Raw genomic sequence first — 9,799 nt, forward strand, 5'->3', positions numbered from 1 at the left:
TTCATCAGAACTCTGAACTGAGTTCTCATGGGGATGAGCCTCACAGAGCTGATGTCACTTGTTCAGGAACAGGAAGGATGCAGAATGATCTTCCAATGGGGGACCAAGCGCTTGTGGAGAGCGCTGAGCAAGCCAGGCAAAACCAGCCAGGGTGAACCCCAGGCGTGCTGTGTGGAGTCTCAGGGGCAGCGTCCAGGATGAAGAGCTGAAGGATCTCCAGGTGCTGAAGCATGTGCTGAATTGCTGATATGTGGCAGGAGAGGGGGCCCAGGAAAGCCAAGGCCCTGTCTGAGGCGCCCTCCTGTCCTCCAGCCTGCTCTGCTTCCTGAAGGTGGACTGCAGATCTGAGGCAGGAGGCCTCGGGGGGAGGCCCGTGAGCCTGGGACTTTGTGCGCAGGCACAGTGGATTCCAAGGAGCCTCCTAGGAAGATGCCATGGGCAGGGTGCTGTGGGGTCCCCGGGGAGGACAGCACGGCTGCCCGGACAGGCCAAGGTGCAGCTGCCTGCTCCTTCTGGACACCTGCCATGCACACACTTGCTGCCCAGGAGCTGGCTCCGTGAGTGGCTCCCCAGGGTCCCCAGACAAACAGAGCCTAGGCTTCCCCGAAGGCAGGCAGCAGACACCAGTGCAGGACAGAGTTGGAGAACGTGAAGGTTCCTTTGTGGGAGCAGAGCCTCGGTGGGAACCACAGGGCCGAGCTGGGCCCCAGCCCCTCCAGAGCACCCCTGAGCACTGTGGGCAGCATGGTGAGTGAAGCCTCAGCCCTGCACCCTCAGAGCTCCCAGCAGGAAGTGCGGCCTCCCAGATGGACTCCGCCTAGAAGTGTGTTAGTGCCCACAGAGCCCTCCAGTGCAGTGACAGCATTGTCCCCAGGCCTGGTCTCCTTGGTGTGGTGCTGACAAGCAGCACTGTTCTGACCTTAGGATGTGGAGGAGCACTTGGGTTAAGTTCCTGCAGAACAGTCAGATGCCTGCTGTCCAGGCAGAGAGCTGGTCCATACCTCTTCTTCTGCTTGAGCCCAGACTGGCTGCCTCACTCCCCCGCCTGCCAGCCACTGTGCTCCTGGTAGGAAAGGCAGAGTGCTGGGTGAGTGGAAGACCAGGTCCACAGCCACACACTGTGGGGCCCTCTGCTCCCCCATGGACTCCTGAGCCTGTGAGGGAGACGCTGTGAGGGGCAGAGTCAGGTGCTGTGCCACAGCCCAGGCTGGGGGCAGAGAGACCTTCCACCTGCGCCTGGGTGAGCGTCAGACCCCTTCATGTCAGGCTGGCCATGCCCTGTGTGGCCAGAGCACTGGAGGTGCCTGTCTTTTGTTAGGAGGCAGGGAGAAGGAGTGGGTGAGGGCATGTGGGGAGTGCTGGAGCTGAGGTGACCCTCAGAAGTAAGCCCAGTGTGCACGGAGACCTCAGGCTGCCCCTGGGTGCTGCAGGGGCATCCACCTCATCAAAGGGAGGACACAGGCAGCCTGGGTCCTGGTGGAGTCAGGTCCTGTGGGCATCAGAGCAGGCTTGCCCAGACCCTGGTGCCACCTGCTTCCTGAGGACAGTGGAAGGCTGCTGGAAACCCCTCTCAAGAGCATGTGCCATTCCTATTCTTCCCAGTCCTCAGGGGCAGAGGGCATCTCCACACTTGTTGCAGGGGACAGAGGAGGCAAGACATCAAATAGGAACAAGAATCAGGTTATTTAGCTATAGCCAGGTTCAGAGGGCAAAGCTTTCACTGTAATCCATCCATCCCCCTGAACCCTGGATTCAGGCTGTTTCAGAACCCATCATGTAAGGAGAGGGGCTCAGAAGCTCACAGTCTGCAGATGTTCACATTGAAAGCAGCTTTTCCTTTCACTGTTCTCTGCAAGTTAACCCCTCAAGGGCAGGGCCTAAGAAGGGTGAGCTTCTTCTCCCTTTCTTCCCTCCCCCTGCCAGCTGTTACTGTGGAGCCCCATTGGTAATCTCTTCTCTTACCTTTGGAATGTAAACATCTTGTGAAGCTCCAGGCCAAGGTCAAGGGACTAGTTAAAAGAACCTGTTTTTCTTAGTGTGCTCTGTGTTTGTAAGCACACTTCTACAAACTATTTATATATGTAGTTATTTATATTAGATAGTTCACAAATGTTTGTGGAAATCTAGTAGAGGGGCATTCAGCACCTGGAGTGCTAATCTCTTCCAGGCCAAGTAAGATAGAGCCAGGAAATGAGAAGTTTAACTACAGTGAACTCTTTTGTAGAGATTCTTGTGCTGAAAGTCCCAAGATCAATTATGGTGAAGATTTCTGGAGAAGCTTAATTAAAGTTCTCTGTGGAGGAGGGGTGCCACTACACACTAAAGTCTGTCCCTTTCCAAATGCGGGCTTGGGGAGGAGGCTGCAGTCCCTGACCCTCAGCCAGGACCCACACAAAGGGCCTTGGGTGTGGATGCCACCCCCTCTGCCTGGCTGTGGGTGTAGGTGTGGGGTCCTCTCTGGCTGTTCGTCCGTGTCCTGGAGGAGAGGATGAGACACTGACCTCCTGAGCCAGCAGGGAAATGTTCTTAGTCTGGCCAGAGCACAGGGGTCAGACTGACTGTTGATTTCTTAGCTTTTAGAAGGGCCATTCTGTTCCTCTCCATCATATCTGCATGTGTCCCACGGGAAGTATGTGGCTTTTGGCAGATTGGTAAACCCAGGCTGGAAGCCTCCTGGTGGGGCAGTGTAGGCTGGAGGTGACCATCACCCACCTGTGTGCCTGTTCAGTTCACATCCTTCCCTCTGTGTTGTGTCCTCTAGCACAATCCCCAGAACTGTAGCTCCACTTCTCTCCCCTGGAGGGCATGGCCAGTGTGCCCCAGGACCCACATGTTGGCTTGGTCACATGGCAAGAGGCTCCAGGCGAAGTTGTACTTTTCCTGTGTGGCTACTTTGGGAACAGCCCTGCATCCAGTCCTGGGCTTACCCTCCTACATTCCTGGTGACAATGACTTTCTCATCCACTTTTAGCTGGACATCTGCAGGACCAGTCCTCCTCCGCCTCTGAGGGAGGCAGCCTGAGTGTGGCCTGGGGCAGCTCAGTCAGGCCACAGTCTCCTGTCATTGCTTAGTTTTTGCTCCCAGGGCTTGGACTTTCAGGAAGAGGCCTTCTGTGGCCTCTGTTCCTGTGACATGCCACGTCACTCATGGGCAGAGTGACACCCTGGCTCGTCTCATGCTGTGCCTTTCTCCACCCTGCACCTGACCTGGGTTCTTCGCTGGCTGGTGCGTGGTATCAGGAGGGCATGGATGCCCGCTGCCCATCCTGCGCTGTCTCCTAGTGTCCTCAGTGCACACAGGCATGTTGGATGTTTGTGAGTGGTTGTCACTCACGTGGCTCGCACTCCATGTCACCTGTTGGGACAGGCGTTCCCCTGCACTGGTGGAGGTTCAAGGTTCCTCCATGTCAAATCCTGTCAAGTCACACCTCATGGAGCCATTTAGGACTTGACTCCTTCCTCTGTGTCCAGTGACACCTGCTCCCCTGGTCAGTCTGTCCCCATTTTGGGGATTGGTAGCTGCCCTGTTAATTTTATTCATTATCATTCTGCCATTATGAATTTTTCTTGTGGCTGACATTTCTCCCAATCCTATGTTCCTGTTTTCATTAGTTCTTAGCCAATCTATGAGAAAATGAAATTCTTCCCTGAGCTAGGGAGAAGACAGACTGTAAGTAGAACAGGTTAGGGCCCTGGATGCCAGGCTGTATGTGTGTGGCCCCAGCTGACTACTTTCAGGTAAATTCCTTTTGTTGGTTTGAATGTGGGACTTCTGCCGTAGATCTGTGTAGCAGAGGGTGTGCAATTGCACCAACATAGTATATTTCTGGACTTGGCAGGAGCTTGTTGATAGGCGAGTCTTATCTCACTACCACAAGTGAGGGTTCAGATACACAGTAGCCAACAATACCCCATGACCCTTTGATCTTACAAGTTACTGTCTGCCCCATTGTCCTTGGAATACCTGATACAAGCAGCCAGAGCAGCTGTGCTGACCTCCAACTCAATGGACCACTTCTGAGGTGCTGCCAGCAGACCACCCTCAGTGCAAGCAATAAGACGGAACAAAACCTGATGGTGTCCAGGGAGAAGCGCAGGTGGATTAGCAGTCTTCTCCATCATTAAGACAAGCAAGTGAAAGAAGAAAAATGTTCTTCAGTCAGGATAGAGATCTGCACAGCGCTGTCACCGTAGAACACACAGCTTTTCAAACCTCAGTCGAACGTCCTGATACATGGAGCTCAGCTAGGCCAGTCCTCCTCAGACTATCTCTGTACATTCAGTTTCTTATCAATCTGAACGAGCCTGTGCTTTTAAAAACATTCAATTAAAAAGCGATTACTAGAAACAGGATTGTGTGCTTGGAAAGCCAGTGGCCTCAAAGTGTGCTGTGCCTCTGCCCCTCTAGCCCAGTCCCACCCCTCAGAGGGTCGCTGCACCACACTGTGTGCCCACACCAGGCCAGGGGCACACCTCACAGTCCTGAAGGCCATGCTGTCTAGCAATAGGGGGTGAAGTTGGTGTGAAACAATGGCTTTGTTTAGAGGAAGTAAGAGTCTAGCTTGAGCCAAATCTGAGTGACTGTGGCCTGGGAACGCGACTCTAGTCACCAGAACTACAAGCTGTGCTGTGAGGGGTCACATGGACGTCTCTGATCACAGTGAGAGAAGGTCGTAGACCCTCACATTTACCCCACGTGTTGGTGGGGGCCTCTGAGGGCCACAGCAGGGGAAGATCACCTCTGTACCCAGATGCCGCCTCACAGTGCCCTTGGCTTTGGGGCTGGTGGGCTGGAGGCCTGGTAAGCTTAGCCATTCATTCCCAGGGTTTCATCTAGAGACCAGGAGTCATTGGCAGAGCGGAGAGTGAGTGATCATGGAAGGGGCTGGGCAGCCCCAGGACTTGGCTCTGCACCCACAACTGGATGTCTCCAGGAGGAAGATGCTCTCCTCAGTTCAGCCAGGCATTCTGCAGGATCTCGAAGGAGGTGCAGCTTCCCCGGGAAGCTAAGGTTTATGGAAGATAAATACCAGCGCAAGAAATAGAAACTAAAAATCCCCAAGAAATGGTTTTGATTTCTAGAGGTGCTATTGATATTTTAAGTGAGAGAGAGCACAAGACCTTAACTAGATTCAACAGATGTTTAACATTATTGAATCTGGGTAATGGTGATGGGGCACATCATACTTTCTTTACTATTTTTCCACACGCGGAATTTCCTCTACTCAAAAAACAAGACCTCATTGCTACGCATGGGTGAATGGGATGGAACTCAATGAAGGAAATATTAAGTATCAAACTCAGGAGGCAGCAAAAACAGGACAGAGAAGGACTAGAAATCAATGAGCCAGATGTCAGACCCAAAGTACGCAATGTGACAATCCCAGGGAAGGGCCGAGGTCAGAGGACAGGATGAAAGCAGAGATGGCGAAATGCAAATAGGCGAGACTCTTCTTCAAAGTTTAGTAGAATGGCAAACTTGAGGACCAAAAAGTACAAGTAAACAGCATTTAGGATGAAAAGAGGACACAGTGATAAGAACAACAAAGGCTGGCAGTATAACACCAGAGCTAAGGGAAGGCAATGGATTTAAACTTAAAAGGAATCACAAAACCCTGAAAAAAATAGACTTTCCTACAGCCAATTCAAGAAGAAATATAAAGCCTGACCAGTTACACCCTTAAGTAAACTGAAGTATAAATGACTTAACAAAGCTTTATTACAAGTAAAATTATGAGGTGGTCTAAAAAGTGAGTTATTTCCAACTTTCAAAAAGCAGATTATTTTTCCTATACAAACTTCAAGAGGATGAAACCGAGTGGACAGGCATCACATCTTCCCATGAAGCGTGGGCGACCCTGGCAGGAGAGGGAGTGCAGGAGTCAGCAAGCCACACAGTGGCCACAAGCCCACCCTCTGGGCACAAGTGCATGAGCACAGCAAAGACATATTTTAAGCTGAGAGAGAGCACAAGATCTTAACTCCATAGATGCAACTAGATTCAACATATTTTTAACATTATTGAATCTGGGTATCCCAGGGGCTTCCAGACCAGCTCCACACTGGAGAACACACAAGTGCTGTTCACCACGTTAGCACACGGGGGAAATGCTGGTTAGGATGCCTTAGAGTCCACCCTAAAGAGTGCTTGGAAACTTTCAGGGTGGTAAGGACTCTAAGGCATGTGATCGTGAAGGAACTGGACTGGGAAGCTGGTTCCTGCCCTCACCTCCCATCTTTAGCTGAGGGTCAAGGCAGAGTGATGGTGGTTGAAGTAAAGGAGTGAGCTCATGAAGCATGGAGGAGACCTACCACGCAGTGGGCATGGAGCCCAGCCCAAGTGTCCCCCTGCTGTGGAGCCATGCACCACCACCAAGCATGTGAGTAACAAGGGGTACAACACCTCTCTGTTGAGTCCTCCAAGTTCTCTGTATTGGTGAGTAGTCGCTGGGGTGTTTGCAGCCCTGAGGCTGAACACATGCTTAGAAGCATTTAATACAATTTGATGACAATTGCTAACTTAGGAATTCTTTGGAGTCAAAATAAAAGGGAACATTTTAAAAAATTTACTTTTTAGTTGTAGGTGGACACAATTTCTTTATTTTATTTTTATGTAGTGCTGAGAATTGAACCCAGTGCCTCACACATGCTAGGCAAGTGCTCTACCTCTAAGCCACAACCCCAGCTCAAAAGTGAACAATTTAAACTTCCATTAGGATATCTGTCAAAACCCTGCAACAAGCATTAGTCTTAAAGGAAAATTCTAAGAACATCCTAATTAAAATAAAACTTAAAGCAACAGTATACTGAGGTTCTATTCATGCAGTAAGACAAGAAGCAACGTTTTAGAAATAAGGATTGGAGAAGAGAAGGTGAAACTCTCGTTTGTCATGGATGATAGGACTGTCTTCTGAGAAGCCTCAAGAGGATCCATGGGAATCAGAGAGTGCATGCAGCAAGAAGACTCTGGATCAACAAGCAGAAAGCGGTGTCACTCCACTCCAGCAATAGGTAGATGGAAAAGGTGATTCACAAAGATTTCTGTTTTAAGAATCTCAGTTGCCTAAGGATAACTTTAACAAAAATGTGTACAATTTATATGCAGAAAATCACTAAAAGCATTTTAAATGGCTTAAATTAATAAGAATTAATTGTGTACCATAGATAGGAAGAAGCAATACTGAAAGATAGTTCGCAAAATCTATGTAATTATAGTCAAAATCCTAAACGAATTTTTGAGGAATTTTAACTGAATCTTAAAATTTATATGGAAGAACAAAGGGCCAAAACACTCCATATGTATATATTAAAAATTTATAAAATATATGTCTACTTATGTCCTGGCAGGACTCACCCTATTCATTTCAAGACTTAACATAAAGCTTTAGTTATGAAAGCAGTGTGTAGAAGGAGGAATTGGGGATCAGAATGAGGTCTTGGGATATTTGTAGTTACATGGAAAAGCAAAATTTTATCCTTAGTCCTCACCGTACACAAAAGTAAATTCTACAAGGATTTCAGTGCTAAATGTAAAAAGTAAACTTTACAAATAGGAAACTATCTTTCCAGATTAAGGAAGAATCTTTACATTTCCCCAAAAGGGCTAACCCCCAAATTAAAGACTGATAATTTGAGAATACCTGTTTGAAAGGAAGGGAAGGAGGGAGATAAACATAAATAGTATGGAAGGAAAACCAAATAGTGGAAAATACCATTGTAGCACATAAATCTGAACAAGAACTATTAACCAGAGTCTGTAAGGCACCCTACAAACAGAGGTTCTCTGTAATCAGGGAAATGGAACTCAGCTCTACCATTTCACATGCACTAGCTTAGCATGAATGAGGATGTACAAGCAGCAAGCATTGAGAGGTGGCCCCTGGGCAGGGCCACGGTGAGTTTAAGTTTGCAGGTGGTTCAGGTACTCAGGAAATGAAGTCGGGCTGCATGTTTCAGGGTGCAGGTGCAGCCTAGCCTAGAGATATTCTTACACAGTGTTCGGGAAGCATGTGCTACAATGTCCCTAGCAACACTCTTTGCAAAGGCTAAAATTTAGGAAGTCTGGCAGGATAGAGGGTAAATAAAGTATAAAATATCTATACCCATGAAGTCGATGACCCACAGCCACATCTCACATTGTGGACTCTTCTTCTAAAGGTAATAACAGGTGAAAACTTCAGGTGTCAAGGAATATAACGTCACAAAATCACTTTTTAAAAAATAAAACAATATAAAGACATAAGAAAGAAAATCACAGAGAATATTAGAAGCAAACTCCAAAGAGGCCACTGGCTCTGAGTGTGTTGGTGTGCAGGCAGATGGCCCTGGGATGGGACGTGGCGGTGTGGGTACTAATGGGGGCTTGGTGTTTGCTGTATTAGCACTCTTTACAATTTGCAGGAGAAGTGCTCATCAGTCCTTGCTATGTGTCAAACATTAGGGCATCAGAGCCCTATTGGGTCCGCCTGGCTGAGTGCCAGCAAGGCCCAGGTGCCAACACCTGACTGTCAGTGAGAATCCCATGTAGAGCCCTGAACAGCTTCCTCCACCCAAGCAGGGGTGACCCTTGGCTCAGGAGAACAGTGCTGTTTACTCCCAGAATGTTAAACAGCAGCTGAGACTGGTGCTGGAGGCAGCTGGTAAATCAGAGGACCCGGTTCTGAATTCCCACCTGAGGTAGGAACTGCTTTCCTAGGCCAGGCTGGCCTGAACTTTGGACACTGTGATGTTGTGTGTTCTCTGCTTTGGTTTTTCTTGGGGGATTTTTGGCTTTTGTCAAGGTCATTGTTATTAGTTAAGAGTAGTTGAACATAAGATAGTTGTCTGGACAGATTTCTATTTTGAACCTTTTTATTTTATTAGAAATAAGAGCTTAGTAAGGGGCCTGCCTTTGGTCATATAAACAGGAGGGAGCCCTATAACCAGCCGTTCTGAGAAGGCTTCCCCCACCATCGCTACTCAACTTCCTCTCACTACCTGGCCCTCGAGTGTCACAGAGGAAGGTTCTCCTCTGTCCACTGTGGTCTCAGGAGTTGTGGCTACTGCACGGTCTCCTAAGGGCCTCTGGTCGTTTATGCTTGCTTCTTGTGAGCATGAAGGAAGGGAATTCAGTGCACCGAGGCTGACAGAAAATGCTTCTACCAGGTGGTGTGCCACTAACGATGACTCAGCTCTCTGGAGGAGACTAGGATCGGGGGAAGCCATGGAGGACTGTAAATATTAATGCCACGGCCAAACACTGATTTCCAAAATAGAAGAAAACATATTTGAATAAATTTGAAAATACCACTCTGAAGCTTAAATTCCTGAGAGTTGAGTGGCATGTGGCATGGAGACAAGTCTGTTGAAGGTTGCATCTTGTCCAGGTCAGGAGCTGCTGATTAACTATTCAGGTTAATTTAGAACAAGTGTAAATGTATTTCTATACTGAGGCTGGCAGCTCCTCATGGTGCAGGAGAGTCAGCAAGTGGGTGCTGTGGTCTGAGGGCAGAAGGAGGACTTGTTCACCCGGCTCACAGGCTGCAGAGGAGAACCGTGCAGAGCCAGTGGACACGGCATAGCCTCGCTGTCACACAGACCCAGGAACAGAGGCACCACCCCTAAGCCACAGGGGATTCGGGTGCTTTGCATTTTAATTTTCCTTATTGTTCATCATATTTTGCATCGTACACAATGATGTAGGACTTACATAAAAATATACAATTATAATACAAAAATTAAGATTCTCCCCATGTTACCAGTGAGAAGACAGAATGAAAAACAGTTTTCTTACTTTTCTTACACACACACAAAGAGACCC

The sequence above is a fragment of the Urocitellus parryii genome, unplaced genomic scaffold (assembly GCF_045843805.1).
Source record: "Urocitellus parryii isolate mUroPar1 unplaced genomic scaffold, mUroPar1.hap1 Scaffold_291, whole genome shotgun sequence".
In the NCBI taxonomy this organism is placed as follows: Eukaryota; Metazoa; Chordata; class Mammalia; order Rodentia; family Sciuridae; genus Urocitellus; species Urocitellus parryii.